Raw genomic sequence first — 8,063 nt, 5'->3', positions numbered from 1 at the left:
AATTGGCTAAGATCTGCTGCTAAATCTGAGCCTCAATGGTCAGACCATGGACTGAGATAGCTCTGGGAGTCGTCTTGTCTGCTCTATAAATCCATGAACTCCCAGGCCTGGAAATGACTGCCATCACCTTATCCCAGTCAAACGTAATCATCTTCTTCTCACCAGCTGCCTCTTCAAAAATATCTTTTTCACTAGGCCTAGGCAGAAAGTGGAGGGTATGCTCTATCACCTCCTGAGTGACTGAGACCTGCTTGCCTTGTAGGTTAACTGCATTGAGGGCCCCTGCGTAGTAATTAGCATAAACTCCCAGACCCATGATGCATTCATAGTCACAAATTCCCTATATAGGAACTCCCATCCCCTGCTGAGTAATCTGATCCTCAGTAAACTCTTACAACTCAGCGGGTATCTAGAGTTTTCTTTCCACATGCAAGTTCCTACTTTGAAAATCTGGGAACTTCAGCTCCGAGTAAGGGATGATGATTAACTTTGTCTCTCTCACAGATCTGTCTTTCAAAGAGCGGCTCATCCGCTATTTGAATGGTCTGTTGTGTTCTCTTTCTTTTACCGGACCCTGTGGCCTGGCCCTTTCCTTTTTTGGTAGACATCCTGAAAAAAAAAACAAAGGAAATGGCATATAAAATGTATTTTAAAGGAACACAGACCAAATGATGTAACAAGCAGGTAAGAAGTAGGAAACTGAGGTAAATAACAACATAAATATGAAGTGAACGGAATGTAAAATTGATTGGAAGCATACGTGAAAGTCAAAGTAAAATCAAACAGAAATACATTCCAATCAATCAAATTAATCAAAGTCAGTTAACTTACCTGTTTATCAAAAAGAAAGGAAGGAAACATTGTTACTATGCACGAAGAAAAGCAAAATAGTTAGTTGAAAAAGAAAAGAAAAGTTAATAGATGTGTGCATAGTAAGAATGATCCTTAACCCTGAAAGGTTTCAAAAAGTTCAAAACAAGCAAGCTCACATTCAACTTTACAACAATGCATTATGACAAAATGAGTAATGCTATGCAGGTGTAGAGCACATATTCAATCAAATAAGATTCCCGTGTCCTTAGGCATAAGCTTAAGCGGTTGGTGATGAAATAATCAAAAGTGATGTTGAACAAAGCAAGTGTAGCAATTCAAACACCAAAATGCCTTCCAAAACAAAATTTGGTAAAGGAAACCTCAATCAATCAGATTTTACAAATTTTAGCCAATTTTGAAATCAAGTCAATCTAGTCAATGCATATGAATAAATCAAAATGAAAACAAGCAAAGAACTATAAGGTATTGACCAAGAATGGGAATAAAACTCAGTGAGGTAATTTTTAAAATTGTTTGGTAAGAAAGGTTCTATTGACACAGAAAATTATCAATAAGAACCATGTTGTACCAAATCATGGAACGCAGCTCAGCAAAATAAAATCACAGGAAGTCTCAGCTCTCAACAACAAAACGGTAAATCAAACAACCGGATAATTGACTAATTGAGCTTAGTAAAATTTCAAAGCAAAAGTAGCATAATGGCAAACTCAATTAATCAACCGTATCAAGAATGAACAGTTTAAACCAATTCAAACCAAGGTTGCGAGAACCGGACCAGTCAATAAACCAGTGAGGTTACTGGTTCAATGGTTCACTGGTTCGACCGGAGTTCAACCGGTTTAATTAAATATTAAATACAATTATTGAAAAACCTAAAAATAATTTTAAATATATAAATTCAATAATTTCTAACTTAATAAAATTTAAAATTTCACATAATAAATTATCCATAACTTAATATTAGAGGTTCACAACCAACTTCAAACATCAAAGTTTATAACTAAACAACTTCATAGATCATTAAGGAAGAGAAATATAGTGATACTAAGAAACCCAAAAGAATTTAAATTGGCATGGCTTGTGTACATATCATCTAGCAACACTTAAATTGTGGCTGTAAAGTATAAATAGATTGAATGATACTATTCAAAACAAAGGTATATTAGTACAGACAAGCATAGTTTGTGGATACATAACAACCAGTTTACCATATGCAGGACTTTGAAATACACTGATTCAGATATATAGAAGCGCATTGACATTGTTTTTGGCTCATGCTTTACAAGAAGACTGTTAGTCTACCATAAGGCTTTTCACCTTCAACCCTAGAAGGTTGAATGTGACATGAAAACTGAACAGAAGCATACAATAAAGAGAGACAGGGTTCCAACAATTCCATGCTTCACTCAGAAGCAAGCATTTAAGGACTAGCCGAGCCAAATACTTCTACTTATCATGAACTGAATCGACCTGTTATCCCAGCTCAACAATGAATTATCGACAAATACTAAAATACTATGTTGCTAGATCAAACCCAGGTTGTAATCTTTCCTTGAACCTGTATGACTCTAGAGATGATAATACATAAAACATGAAAGACAAGCAAAACAACTTCAAGTTCATTCCCAATGTTCCCAAGCCAAAAACATTACATCAAGCCAGAAATTCATAACAACATACTTCCACAGAATACCCTTTCAAAATGGAACAAGTGCTGCAAGTTGCAAAACACATCACAAACATTTCAATTGAATAGTGATTGTAGATGAAACAAACCTTATCTTTGACACCAACAATGTGATTGAAGACGATAGCTCGGTGCCCTCCCTCAACATTGTACAAGCTGTTTGCAACTCCATACACAGCAAGACCACCAAAGATGCTAACTTTGAGCAGAGCAGAAAGCCCTCCACCAGGAACATTTGGAACTTTCATGTTATTCATATTGATCTACCCTAACACACAAACACCAATTAGCTAAGAAATTAACCAATAAACAGAACTACATCAATCAAAAATAAATCCACTGATGAGGCGAGCTTAAAAATCATGAAGCAATCAAAATAAAAAATCAGAAGCAGCAACCAAATTCACAGAAGGAGGCGAGCTCATAAATCATAAACAGACGGCAGCAAATAAATCAAGAACAGAGTATTACCGGTGGCGAGTAACGGCGACGAAAGAGTAACGGCAACGCCCCAACGAGTAGGCGAGCTCGGCGACAACGACAGAGGAGGCGGGCTCGTCAAGAAGCAAGACGCGGTGGTGGTTGCGGTGGTGAACGTCGTCGCTGCTGTGGATGGCTGGCTGCTGGATTTGGTGGCAATGGCGATGGCGGTGGGCTTCACTGATGGCTGTCGGTGGCGATGGTGATTTCTGGAGCTTGGGTGAATGGTGGTGATTTCTGGAATCTGGAGAGGGGAAGGGAAACTGATTAGGGCTTCGACGCTTCGTTGGTTTTTTACGCATTTTCTCTTTTCTTTTCTTTTTTTTAAAGCCAAAACGACATCGTTTAGCATCTTAGTTTCCAAACCAAAAACCGCTAAAAAATTGGACGGTTCTCCCGGTTCACCGGTTAACTACCGGTTCGACCGGTTTTTTCACCAGTTTTTTGCCAGGCGATTTTTGATGTTACCCGGACCGGCTAGGTGACTGGTTCCCGGTTATTCCGGTTGAACTGGCCGGTCCAGTTCGGTTTTCAGAACCATGATTCAAACTATTTTCGGAAGCAATTCAGCAGTTAACCATCACATTTCATAAATTCACTCAATCAGAAAGGTTTCCATATGAATGCAATAGTAAATCAGATATTAATTCATATGAACTAAACAAACAAATGTAATTGAGTAAAGCAGTAAATTCACCATTCAATCAAGAAAATATTAAAACCATCATTATATAACACATTCACAGCAGTAAAATTTCAGACCTAGAATCCTATACATACTATGTTCAATCTACCTGACCACCTAAAAATCCACTAAAGCACATAATCTAACTAATGCTAACTAATCAAAACAAACTAACAAAATGAAATTAAACTTACAGAAGCTAGGAGGGAAAAATAAACAAACTAGGAAATAGGGGAATAAGAAACAGAGAAAATGGGAAGGAAGGTGTGGTGTAGCCGCAGTGATGGTTGGCCAAGGAAGGCAGCATCAGCGGCAAAAAGCAGAAGTGACGGCAGAAATGGAAATAGGGGCTTGCCCTATTCGTAGAGAGGAAGAAGAAAGAGAGATGGAAGAAGGGTAAAGAAGGGTGGTGAACTGCGGCGAGCAAAGTAATGGCAGCCACTAGTGTGGTGTCGCCAGCGGCATGGCTCACGGACAGGGAAAATGGAAGAAGGAGAGAAAGAGAAGAGAAAGAAGAAGAGGAAATGAGAGAATAGAAGGAAAAGAGAGGGTTGACGGTGATGTTGGTGGTGGCTATAGTGGTCGGCGGTGGTGAACGACGGTGAGTGGTGATGAGTGGTAGTAGAATGGTGAGAAGAGAAAGACGTTAAAGAAGAAGAATGGTTGGGGGTTTTGTGTGTGTGCGGGTAGGAATTCGCACAAAAGGGGTGTGATGTTTTGAATCCATGCATATGCAAAAGGCATGCGTACGCACGAGGTGATGTGCAAAAAGGGGTTGTGCGTTTGCATTGTGTATGCACAGCACCATTTTAATCCCTATGATGAGTGGAATTTTCTTTTAAAAAAACATATATGGTTGGGCGTGCACACGACGTATGCATAGTACTCACACAAGATGGTTTTGGTCCTGTTTGGGTGTCATGCATACGCCTAAGGCATGCGTATGCATTATTTTGCTAAAACTTGTGGGTTGTGTGTATGCATGAGACATGCGTACGCACAACTGGTGCTCTATTTTTCAAAACTTTTCAACTTCTTGTACCAATCTAAGCATTCTTAACACCCAAAAAGATACCAAAACAATACCAAACCTTATTTAAACATGCTAAACTATCAAGAAAACCTAGTAAAACTATCTAAAAAGGAAATTCAAATTATTAACCAACTATTTACAAAAGAGAAAAAAAATTGAAAGATCATACCATGGTGGGGTGTCTCCCACCTAACACTTTTAGTTAAAGTCCTTAACTTGGATATTTTGGCGAGCTCCTTGTCATGGTGACTTATGCTTGAACTCATCCTGAAACTTCCGCCAACTCTTGAACTTCTAGTATGCCCTAGAATCTTTAGTTAAGCGCTCCAAGCTTTGATGAAGTTCCGAACAAGCTAAGAGCTCCAAAAATTGATCCTCTTGTATGTCGGGATCCCATCTTTGAATTGATCATCATGATTCTATCCAGCTGGTAAGAATTCAGAATTCTTGTTCAAACACCAAATCAACCTCCTAGACCGATTGCATTGAGCTCTTCGCTAACCATTGAAGTTAAACTTTGACAATTTAACCATAATGAACCTAGAATGGTGTTTCCAATCACTAACCATCTCTATTTTTCTCTTGAATCCACAAAGAGCCCTAAGTTAACCATCCGTCTCTAGCAAACCGTATTCAAGCGGAATAAGAAAGCTAAGTGATATGAGTTTTACCCACTTGAATGATATAATGGATGATGGTGACTTAGAAAGAGATGTTTCCAACGGTCTTGACAAAGTAATTTCCACTCCCTTTCTACCCTCTTATAGGACTTCCATCTCTCGACAAGATCTCTCATAATCAGTTTCTTCCTCACCAACTGCTTCCAACTCTTCCCCATTACTCAAGTTATATCTCATAGGTTGCATAAATTCCATGTCAACATCCATTTCAAATTCAATGGAGGAAGTGATAAACCATAATTTTATAGTTTTGAATTAAGTGGATTTTATCAACTTATCTCACATTTATTCACTGAAATAACATGGTTTTGTGAATCTCTCCTAAAATGTATTTAAGATTGAAAACATGCTTTCTAGGCCTTTAATTTGCTAAATTTAATTTACTTTAACTCCATTTGATGTCTTGATGTGTGATGAGCAGATATTTTATACACTTTTAGGCACTATTTTCTCAGTGTTTTTAGTATATTTTGTTAAGTTTTATTATGTTTTAGTGCAAAATCACTTTTTGGATGCTACTTTGATCTTTTGTATTTTTCCTATGATTTTAGGTGAATTTTGGGTGAATTTAGCATATTTTGGCAAAGTCTGATTCAGAGGCAAAGAAAGCATAGCAAATGTTGTCAGATTCTGACCTCCGTTTATTCAAATGAATATTTCTGGAGATACAAAGGTCCAAATGATGCGTTCTCAATGGCGTTGGAAATCTAACGTCTAGAGATTTCCAGAATATATAATAGTGTTCCAAGGGTTACCTGAAACTGAAGGCTTATCTCGGAGGAGATCTGCTTACGGTGGACGGAGCTGTTGTGTCCGACTTGTTGAATCTTGGTGGTGCTGCTGCTCCTTGATCACCAGAGGGTGGTGGTTCCTGCAAGAGACTCCGATGCTTAAGTTAGCACGTGCTTTAGGCTGTTTTTTTGTGTGTAGAATCAGAGTATGAGTTATACATAGGTGCTCCAGTGTATTTATAGTAGCGTGGAGTGAACTATAAGATAAGTTAGTTATCTTATTTTATCTTTGAGGAAAACCGCCTTATCTTTTTAGGCTAGCCGCCTTTAGAGTGGGCTGCGTCCCTTTGTTTGGGCCTACTTCGGCCTCTATGACGACATGGGCAAGCTCTATAAGGAGAGGTCGGTGGCGACCCAACCTTAAGAGGTCGGTCGCTCTTGTCTTCAGTCAACTCGGGACGTGTAGCTCGACCTAGGGTATGAACAAATAGTCTATACCTTTCTTTGGAAATGATGGCCCAAAATGGGCGTCGAACACCTAAACTATCCCCTTTCTGTCGTTTAATGCCCCAAAAGGACTGAAGCCAGCGTTGAACACCCAAGACTGGCGTTCAACGCCACAAGGAGAGCAAGAAAGCAGCATATCTATCCCCTAGTGGGCGTTCAACGCCCACCCTTTTTAGTTGGATGCCCACCCTTTCAAGTTGGACGCCAAGCTCAATCCAAAACACTCACCAAGTGGGCCCAGAAGTGGATTTTTGCACCTTTAGCCTAGTTTAGTTTATTTTTGTAATTTCTAATTATCATTAATGTCTTTTTAGGATTAGTATTAGTATATATAAGGGGAGATCACCATTGTTTAGGATACTCGCCACCACATTCGAACCTTACACATTATTCTTTGTACAGTATGAGCAACTAAACCTTCTAGGTAAAGGTTAGGAGTTTTGTTGATTCCTATGGATTAATAACATTACTGATCTATTTCAATACATGTTTAATTCTATTTGGTGCACGGATCCCCACACTTTTGTATAGCTGTACCAGCAAGTGCACTATGTTGTCCAATTAATACCTGAGCGAGTCAGGGTCGATCCCACGAGGATTCTTGGTTTGAAGGAAGCTATGGTTATCTTACAGGTCTTAGTCAGGTTAAATCAGAAGGTTATAGGATTACGGAGTTTAGGATTTATTAAAATCAGTAATAGGAATATAGTTGAAGATTGGAGTTGCTTTGTCTTTCTGAATTAACTCTGGTATCACTGTCTTTTCAGATTATGAATGAGTTCTTCTATGGCAGGCTGTATGTGATCAACGCCATGGGCCGTGGTCATTGATCTCCTCTACTACAGATTGAACGCCATTGGCCGTGGTCATCCAATCTGACGAAGGGTGAATCTCTAGCAGTTCATTCTCCTGGTAATCCTACTCAAAACGCCACAGACAAAGTCGAATCTTCCGGATCAGAGGAAGCTGCTTCTTTGGATTCTAGCCTATACCATGGAGACCCTAATCTCTCTGAAAATCGGCTGAACTGATGTCTCGAGAAGTCCCCAACGAAGTCGTGGATTAGCCGTCTGAGAGATGTATAAACATAGCTGTTGGTTCGTACTTTTCAATCACGTATTCACACGAACCCAAGTAGACACAGGTGTTTGTTAGGCACGGTCATCTTAGTATGATGAATAGAGCTGATTGTCACTGATCATCCTATTCACCATGTTGAGGAGCAAGTATACATCTTAGAAATACATCAAACAAGGATCGAAGAAGAAATAGTAATACTTTTATTAATTCATAGGACTCAGCAGCGCACCTCCCTTCCTAGGTTTAGAAACTCATACTGAAAGAAAAATACAATGTAAAGTGGTAAATGATATGCGTCTCCCTTAAGAGAGATGTAAAATACACTTTAAATACTAAACAGATGGCT

This window comes from Arachis ipaensis, chromosome B7 (genome assembly GCF_059453495.1).
Source record: "Arachis ipaensis isolate K30076 ecotype BB chromosome B7, ASM5945349v1, whole genome shotgun sequence".
In the NCBI taxonomy this organism is placed as follows: domain Eukaryota; kingdom Viridiplantae; phylum Streptophyta; class Magnoliopsida; order Fabales; family Fabaceae; genus Arachis; species Arachis ipaensis.
The sequence above is the reverse complement of the archived record's forward strand: the minus strand, read 5'-3'. Positions refer to the sequence as shown.